This window comes from Panthera leo, chromosome A3, assembly GCF_018350215.1.
Source record: "Panthera leo isolate Ple1 chromosome A3, P.leo_Ple1_pat1.1, whole genome shotgun sequence".
In the NCBI taxonomy this organism is placed as follows: domain Eukaryota; kingdom Metazoa; phylum Chordata; class Mammalia; order Carnivora; family Felidae; genus Panthera; species Panthera leo.
The window spans coordinates 126,012,463-126,022,526 of record NC_056681.1 but is presented as its reverse complement, the minus strand read 5'-3'; the positions used below and the strand labels follow the sequence as shown (position 1 = coordinate 126,022,526).

Below are 10,064 nucleotides of genomic sequence, written 5' to 3'. Positions count from 1 at the left end.
TGGAGCTTAACCTATTTGAATAAAAATGAAATATCTCCAGGCTAGGAAGAATATAGCTGTGGTCTGCTGCTGGTTCCTTAGGATTGCAGCTCAGATGTAAAAGGTGGGGATTCAAAAGGCATAGATTTTTGGTTTATGCTTCCTGCTGGGTCAGACATGCAGGGGGAAAACCAAGGCAAGAGAACACTGACCAGTTTGCTTGAGGAAAGAAAGTAAAACTTGAAGTGTGTGACAAGATTTTTCTCTTGGAGATTAGCAGTTACTTTCTTTGTAATCTCTCTCTCCCTCCTGTTTTTGTTCTGTTCTATTTTGTTTTGGTTTGGTTTGTTTCTTCTTCTAAACTGAGCAAGTAACTTCCTCAAGGGCCAGATTTTTACTTACTTACTTATTTATTTACTGGAGTTCAATAATTATTTATTGGGAAAAAAAATGGCTGATAAAACCCCAGACCCCGGCTTAAACCATCCCCTTGCGCTCACATACACGTGACACTCAAAACCCACATGACTGCAACACCAGATTTGCTGAACAGCAGAGGTGATGCCCTCCGATGTCTCACCCCCGCCACCCTCTGACCCTAGCCCGGGGGAGGGTGGGAGTCTAGTAGACTTACCTAGAGAATTATTTCCGGGTCGGAGTCTAAGTCCTCTCCCTGATGGTTCTGAATCTGACTCCGCTTCCTGTACAGGGAGGCCACCTGGGCACTGGTGATAGAAAACTATGGAACACTTCTCGAATTTGCGTGTCGTCCTTGCCAGGGGTGATGCCAATCTTCTCTATATCGGTCCAATTTTAGTCTATGTGCTGCGGAAGCCAGCACAAGGGCAGGATTTAAATCACACAGCTTTTTAAAAGAAATATTGACTTAGCTTACGTCTGTTTGGTATAGCTTAAAAATGTTGCTCTGCTAAGGACTTCAGTGATAACAGTGTTCAAATATCTTGGAAATACCAGGAGATTATGTTCTGCATAGATTGGGCATGGGTCTAAACTTCATTGTTTTTGGCAACTTTTATGCCCCAGAGACTCAAAAGTCATTTGTCAAATGGTCTTATATATCTTATTACAAAACCTAATCAGAAAGCTCTAGTTATTTGGAAATAATTTTTAAAAATGTATAACCTTTAACACAATGCCAACAATAAAATTTTCTTTAGCTCTTGCACTGAATATGCTTTAGTTTATTGCTTCATACAATTAAAAAAAACCTTGAATAACAAATCTAAATATTCTCAGAAGTCTAAATGCTTTTAGCGGGAAAACAAACAAAATGAGTTAGGCTTCAAATTAAAAGGTCAAAAGAAACAGATTTGGTAAAAATATTTATCCATATCAAGTGAGTCATTGTTTCCAGTTGGATAAACACATTGAGAATTACTTAAAATAGTTTCTGGGAATTTCATTAATTCTTGATGTCTTATCAACATTCGATTTGCTTAGAGTCGTGCCCCTGACTCACTTTGGAAAGGCTATGCAGCTGTTTACAGATTCGGCAACAATTTAAGTATAGCAGAAATATCCCAGCAAGTACTAGGGCTCTGTCCTCACCACTGTTGTAATTAGACCCACACCCAAGGGGAATTAGAAGCAGAATTGACTTGAGAAGAAGGTTCCAGAAACCTAGGTTCTAATCCCAGTTCTGCACTCAACATGCTCAGAGGCTCTGTTTATAAGACTGTGTGGGTGCTGCCCCTGTCTTTAATCACTAGTCTTTTTTTTTTTTTTTTTGACATTTTATCTTATTCTCATTCTTTTTTTACTATTTTTAAAATTGAAGTATAGTTAACATACAGTGTTAGTTTCAGGTATAAAATACAGTGATTCAACAATTCTATACATTATTCAGTGCTCATCATGATAAGTGTACTCTTATCCCCATCATCTATTTCATGCATTATCCCACCTACCTCCCCTCTGGTAACTATCAGTTTATTCTCTGAATTTAAGTCTATTTGCTTTTCTCCTTTTTTTCTTTTTTCACTTGTTTCTTAAATTCCACATATGAGCGAAATCATACGGTATTTGTCTTTCTCTGACTGATTCGTTTCACTCAGCACAATACCCTCTGGATCCATTCATGCAGGTACAAATGGGAAGATTTCTTTCTTTTTCATGGCTGAGTAATATATATATATATATATATATATATATATATATATATATATACCACTTCTTTTTTATCCATTCATCTATCGATGGACACTGGGCTGCTTCCATAGTCTGGCTATTGTAAACAATGCTGCAATAAACGTAAGGATACATACATCTTTTCAAATTAGTGTTTTTATTTTCTTTAGGTAAATACCTAGCAGTGGGATTGCTGGATCATATGGTAACTCTATTTTTAGTTTTTTGAGGAACCTCCATACTCTTTCCCACAGAGGCCGCACCAGCTCACATTCCCACCAACAGAATCATTAAAATTCTTAAAAGTCCTCACTGCCTTCATGCCCTCACCCTCATTCCTCACTTGACGTTTATAATCTGGCCACCTCTCTCTCCACTCTGTTGTCAGCTGACTGAAAAGCTGACCATGTTCTTCTATTCATCAAAACCAATAGTCTTTACTTTGTCCTCAGACTCTGTGTTTCTATGCGTGTCCTGCATTGGTTGACAAAACCTCCCTCCCTTCCTCCCAAGACCCTAAGGAAGTGATGACATTTTAGGCCTCTTTCTGCCTCTCATGGCTTCTTTCTTTCTCTTCCCATCCCCCAACGTGAGAAGTTTCTGGAGCTCTTGTTCTCAGCCAGCTTTCTTCTCTCTGGCCTCTTCCACTTCAGTCTTCCTCACTTTGACAACTATAGCTATTGTGCAATGCTTGTGAATGATTCTACAGTGTATCTCTCTGGTGCTCTTTCTTGACTATTGCACATCTCCGCATGGATGCCCCCTGATATCTTGATGAAGCTGGTTCCCAACTGAATTATCACTCTTCTTTCCAAACCAGCTCTTCTCCCAACCTACTGGTTTGTATTGCTAACACTGTGATGAAACTATATAAGTGTTTACATTCTTCTTGTCTCTTCCTTCAGTAGTTATCTGTGTCTATATTTTGTTTTATAATTTGTTTCAGATTACAGTCTTGTACCTTCTATTTCATTTAATTCTTTTTTTCCTCCCAGGAAAATAAATATAGTCTTTGATCCATACAAGTCACATGACCACTTTCAAATTGCTTGGAGAAGTAATATTACATTTCAAATATTTTGACTTATTGCTGAGATTTTAGTTAATATGGATATAACTTAGAAATATTTTGCATTCTGGGGTGCCTGGGTGGCTCAGTCGGTTGAGTCTGACTTCGGCTCAGGTCATGATCTCCCAGTCCGTGATTTCGAGGCCCACATAGGGCTCTGTGCTGACAGCTTAGAGCCTGGAGCCTGCTTCAGATTCTGTGTCTCCGTCTCTGCCTCTCCCCCACTCATGCTCTATCTCTCTCTCTCTCTCTGTCAAAATAAATATTAACAAAATTTTTTTAAAATACAGAAATAAAAAGGAATATTTTGCATTCTCAGGGCACCTGGGTAGCTCAGTCAGTTGAACATCCAACTCTTGATCTTGGCTCAGGTCATGATCTCACGGTTCATGAGATAGAGCCCTGCCTGGGGCTTTGTGCTATCAGCTTGGAATTCTCTCCCTGTCTCTCTGACCCTCCCCAACTTGTGCTCTCTCCCTGAAAATAAATAAACTTAAAAGAAAAAGCATAAGAAAAGAGATGTTTTGTATTTTTCACACATATGATGTATAAACTTGTATATAATATTACATACATTTTATCATATCTATCTATACCACAATTTACAAATACACAGAGATAGTCAAAACCCTTCCTCTATGCGTAAGTGAAGGTTATACTGTAAGTTTTAATATTTTAAATTATATTTAAAGACTGAAGGGTGTATAAATTTGCTAGATATTTTCCTAAAGTGTATTTTCAACAAAAAGTTAAAATATCTCTATACCCTATTAACTTGTCTTAAAATATTTTTAAAATTGATTGTTATTATTTATATTCACATAATTTCAGGCTTATAAAAAAGTTACAAAAATAATACAATGAATTCCTGTCTTCACCCAGCTTCCCCAAATGTTAACATTTTATTACATTTGCTTTTCTTTTCTCTGTCTACACACACATACACACACACACACACACACACACACACACACACACACACACATTCACACACCCCTATGTTTTCCTGAAACATTCAAGAATAAGTTGAAGACATGATGTTTTTTAACGTTGAAATACTCTAGTGTGTGTTTCGTGTTTTTTTTTAATTTCTACTTATTTTCTATTTCTATTTCTATTTTTTATATCTATTTATTTATTTTGAGAGAGACAGAGGCAGCATAAGTGGGGGAGGGTCAGAGAGAGAGAGAATCCCAAGCAGGCTCTGTACACAGAGCCTGATGCAGGGTTCGAACCCATGAAGCCCTGAGATGATGCTGAGCCCAAATCAAGAGTTGGAAGCTTAACCAACTGAGCCAGCCAGGCACCCCTCCAGCATGTGTTTCTTAAAAAAACAAGTAATTCTCTTGTACAACCAAAGTATAATCATCACTTAATTTTTTAAAACTAAAGTAATATGCACATGTTGAAAATGTAATAGTGTATAACTGTTGAGGATGAAAAGCAACAATACCCCTCTCCATTTTCAGCTCTACTTCCTTGAACTGGGAAATATTAATTATTAACTATTTCTATTTTCATCCTTCATGTAATTTCATCCTTCATGTCTCTGATTCTACATAATACAATTCTACCACTATTTATTGGCTGATTCATTCACCTAATAAATATTTCTTGAGCTATTTCTATATGGTTGGCCCTATGTTTTTTTTAAAGTTCATTTAAGAAGTATCTATTTACTGGGGCACCTGGGTGGCTTAGTCAGTTAAGTGTTCGTTCGACTTTGACTCAGGTCATGATCTCGCAGTTCCCAGGTTGGAGCCCCACATCAGGCTTTGTGCAGACAGCTCAGAGCTTGGAGCCTGGAGCCTGCTTTGGATTCTCTCTCTCTTTCTCTCTCTGTCTCTCTCTCTCTCTCTCTCTCTCTGCCCCTCCCCCACTCACACTCTGTCTCTCTCTCAAAGATGAATAAATGTAAAAAAATTTAATAAAAAAAGTGTCTATTTACCCCTTGCTAGAAAGATGTGGATATTCAGTGCAGGTGTATTTTGTCTTCTTTCTATTCCCAACTTTTGATAGTTATTAAGCTATAATTTTGTTTATTTCCTTGATTATCTTTGAACATTTATATAACATACTTAAATAAAAACAAATAAATAACATACTAATTTTCTTAACTTAATAGTATTCGATGCAGAATCTAATAACAGTCTGGGCTATATTTTCTTCTCTGTGGCCTATTTGTTATTTCAAAGAGAATGCTTCTAACAATCAGGTCCAATGGGTCCACTTTCAATGCAATCTATTAATTTCAGTTTGTATCATGTTTAAACAATGACTTTTCCAGTTTTCCTTTTCAAATAGTTTCTTATCATCCTTTTATTAAGAGAAAAGACATTCTTTTTTTTTAATTTTTTTTACATTTATTTATTTAAAAAAAATTTTTTTTTTTAACGTTTTTATTTATTTTTGAGACAGGGAGAGACAGAGCATGAACAGGGGAGGGTCAGAGAGAGGGAGACACAGAATCCGAAACAGGCTCCAGGCTCTGAGCTGTCAGCACAGAGCCCGACGTGGGGCTCAAACTCACGGACTGCAAGATCATGACCTGAGCTGAAGTCAGCCGCTCAACCGACTGAGCCACCCAGGCGCCCCTACATTTATTTATTTTTGAGAGAGAGACAGAGCACAAATGGGGAGGGGCAGGGAGAGAAGGAGACAGAATCTGAAGCAGGCTCCAGGCTCTGAGCTGTCAGCACAGAGCCCGACGTGGGTCTTGAATTCACAAACTGTGAGATCGTGACCTGGGCCGAAGTTGGACACTCAACCAACTGAGCCACCTAGGAGCCCCAGACATTCTTTCTTCCACATTCCATTGAAGTTGCCTGTTTTTATTCATTCTACCTGTTGTTTAGAATATGTCTTTTTCTGAAAAGAATAGCTTTGTGGGAGCCACTGACTTCTTGTTTTAATTGGACATGATCAATTTCTATTTCCATCGTGAAACTGTCATCCTGGAACTTTTTTTCCTTGGGACATGGGTTAGAGACATATTTCAAGGATCTCAAATCTACCTCCTTTCTTGGACTTTCATTATATTATGTTAGAAAGTATCCTCAAATAATTTCCTCAGAAAGGATACACTGAAAATGCACTTACTGGTAGTTTAATATTTGCATATCTAAGTACCCTTCCTTGGCCCTTGCACTGGATTGGGATGTGGAATCCTAGGTTCCAAATAATTTTCCCTGAGGACAGAGAAAGCGTTGCCCTCCTGTCTTCTGGCCTCCAGTATTTCTGCTAAGATGTTCAGTGAGAGTTGTTCTCATTTGCATGTGATTTATTTTTTTTCCTGAAGCATTTATGAGCTTGTTCTGGTCATTAGTGTTTTGAAATTTAACAAAGGTGCTTTAGGTGTGGATCTTTTAAAAGTACAGCCTGCTTGACCTTTGTGGTACTCTTTTAATCTGAAGATGTGTGTCTCTCATTTTCCCCTTTTACAGTGGTGATAATTTTCTCTAGTCTGTTTTCTGTGTTCTTTCCCTTTCACTTTTACAGGTCAGATATGGGTGGTTTGTATTGTGTTGGTCTGGTTGGGCTGCGACTTCTGAATTCCTTTGCCTGGAGGTTCTGGGTTAGATTTGCTGTAACAGGCGTTTCTGTGAGACCTGGAGGACCAGTGTGAAACAGCAGACTTTGCTCTCTGAAGGTTGTCATGCGGAGATGTGGTGACAGGTTGCAGAGGGTCAGGAGGTTCCATATTGTACCTGTTCTCTGCTCCAGTTCTTACTTCTGACTGTTGACCATGTAGACAAAAAGAAGTCCCAAGCCCTCCACCAGATCCTTAGCAGCAGACCCACAGAACAAATGGAAGTTGGCCATAGACAACGCCGCCCCACCTCTGTCGCCCGGGAAATTTCTCTTTGCAGTCCCATTGGGAAGCTGAGCCTGGTTAGGTTCTCAAGATGATTTGTGGGTGACCCCCCTCACCTCCTGGACCCTATCTTCCCCAGCTCCTCATAAAACTGTGTGAGATTTACCACCCACAACAAATCTCTTATCCTGTTGCTCATGGTAACTCTGCTTGCCTGATTAAACCCTGCCTGATTATAACCTCCTAAACCGAGATTTATGTCTCTTAATTTTTCTCAATTTTTAAGTTTTTTTTTTTTTTTTGCTCTATTTTCTGGGAGATTACCTTGACTTTAAGTTTAATTTCCAAGAATTCTCTTTTGTTGTCTGTTTAAATTTTATACCATCTTGTAATACCTTCCTGAATTTTTCCACGAATACTATTAAAAGCAGTTTTTCCTTCTTAATATCTTAAATTATCTTTACTTTATGGAATCAGTCATTTTCCCCATTTATCTCAATCTTATTTTCTTCATGTTGTTAGATTTCTTCTAATGACTAGAGATTTCAAGTGGTGATAACTGCAAATGGAGAATGGAGATTCTTCTAGAAATTTGGTTTTCACCATTTTATTGGCAGATTTGTTGTCTCTTCAGATCTGTTCATTCTCACAGGATTATTCATGGGTTTTTTTTGTGGGGGGAGGGATAGCTAGAAGGTGGAGAGACAAATGCTTGTGCTCAGGTGCCAATTTGGCCTGGAACTTTCCATCAGTCCTTCATCACATGCCTCTGATACTGTTTTCTTTCCATCTCCCCATCAACTCTATAGTTGGATGTGTCTCTGATTCTGGTTTCCATGCTTCCAGTGTTCTCTGCTCATTTACCCTAAACTTTGTTCAAAGATTAATTCTCTTATAGTGTTGCTTCAATTACAAAAAATTTCTCAAAAAATTCTATGGCTCCCTGTTGCTTTTATGTATTTTTTTAATGTTTACTTATTTATTTTGAGAGAAAGAGAAAGAGAGAGAGAGAGCAGGGGAGGGGCAAAGGAGGAGAGAGGGAGGGAGAGAGGTTCCCAAGCAGTCTCTGTGTTGTCAGCACAGAGCCCCACGCAGGGCTCAATCCCATGAACTGTGAAATCATGACCTAAGCTGAAATCAAGAGTCAGATGCTTAACTGACTAAATCACCCAGAGGCCCCTCACAGTTGCCCTTAAAGTTAATACCAAGCTTCTTACCCTGATTATGGTCATTCTCACCTAAACCCTACTCATGTCTTCATTTTCTTCCTTCACATCTCTACCTAGCAAAGCCTAATGTTTTTTGAACATCTGGTCAATATCACTTTCCCAATGACCAATTTCTCCATTTTAATTTACTCTCACATTATACTTAGAGCATTTTGCTGCAGGAGCAACATCCTGTATGATATTACAACTATATAGCATTCTTCTTTCTCCCATATTAGAATGAAACTTCCTCTGAGGTAAGGGCTTTATTTTAACATCTCTTTCCTCCCCAAAGCATAGCAAGTATTTGGTGAAAATGCATTTTCTTAATAAATTAGTGCAGGGATATATCTCTGCATTTTTAAGCATCTTTGCATTTCAGTTTCCTGAAAAATGAGCATAATACCTGCCCTGTGTTAGTGGTGCCTGCTTATAGGAAGAAAAAGCAGATATAGATTTGTCTAAGGACCTCCTCTTATTTTTAGAAGCATGTGTTTGGATTCTAGAACATTATCTTGCTTATCATCCTGTCTTTGTGCAAAGCCTTGTTTCCATACATATAAAAGTTAGATTGGAATAATTTAGTTAACAGTATTCCCTGACAACAAATTGTTTTGGGTATATCCTGTGTCCTTCATGATTTACCATAAATGTTTGAGCTCTCATTTTTACTCCAGAAGGGAAAGCTACTGGTTCTGTGGAAAAAGAGTCTGAAGCCTTGGGCATGGGTTTGTTTGTTTGTTTGTTTGTTTGTTGTTGAGAGACAGAGAGAGAGCACACGAGCGAGTTGGGGGGGCAGAGGGTGAGAGAAAGAAAATCTCAAGCAGGCTCCACACTCAGCATGGAGCCTGATGTGGGGCTTAATCCTACGATCCTGCGATCGTGACCTGAGCCGAAATCAAGAGTCAAATGATCAACCACCTGAGCCACCCAGGCTCCCCTCATTTGTGTTTGAAAGTACATTTGCTAGAAAGTGTAACCTTATTAGAAGTGAGCAGTACTCACTATATTCTTAAATTTGGTGTCAAATGAGGACTCTTGCGATCAAGATAATAAAATCAAATAAAGCATATTCTTGGCAAAATGGTAAATATGTCTTTCTTCCAAATTACTCTAGTAATAAGCCATTACTAACATCTTGGTTTGAATTTTCTGATATGAATCATTACATTGATTCATCCACTCACTTCTTCATTTATTCATCCATTCATGCGAAAACGTTCACAAACGCTGTTACCAGCATGTGTCTTAGCATGATGATCAAGACACAGACCAAGCACACGGCCTCACGCGGAGGACAGACAATCACAGGAACACAATAAGTGCTATGTTAGGAGGAAACCCAAGTGAAGAGGAAGAAGATTCAACTCAGCCCGTGAGAGTCAGGGACAACTTCCTGGAGAAATGATGCTTGTTCTTGATTATTATGAAAATTGAAACTGTAGCGGTTGTCCTCAGAATTATAGCCAGCTTCTTGCCTACTGTGAGCATTTGTGAACAATTCTGTGATACAGATTCCCGCATGGAGAAAGAGTCAGCTTGTGTGTTTTGACAGGGGGATGCCTTGGACACCCACCATGTCCCCTCAACCAGGTCTAGGGAATATTGCAGATTGGCACTTCTCAAAATGGCTGCATGTCAGCATTGTCCAGGGGGGTTTCAAATGCCCACGCTCCATCCCTAGAAAGGCTGATTAATTGTTCTGGGGCAGGGGCAGAATTTTTTATTTTATTTATTTATTTTTTTAATTTTTTTGAACGTTTTTTATTTTGTTCTTGACAGAGAGAGAGAGAGAGAGAGAGAGAGAGACAGAGCAGGAGCGGGGGAGGGGCAAGAGAGAGAGAGG

General features: G+C 38.8%; 1 non-coding gene across 1 annotated transcript; it reads right to left on the bottom strand.

The window, feature by feature from the left end:
- Positions 1 to 714: 714 nt before the first annotated feature.
- Positions 715 to 820, bottom strand: LOC122216689. Its single transcript, XR_006201046.1, has one exon. It is a non-coding gene; the product is annotated as a U6 spliceosomal RNA (small nuclear RNA).
- Between the last annotated feature and the right edge of the window lie 9,244 nt (positions 821 to 10,064).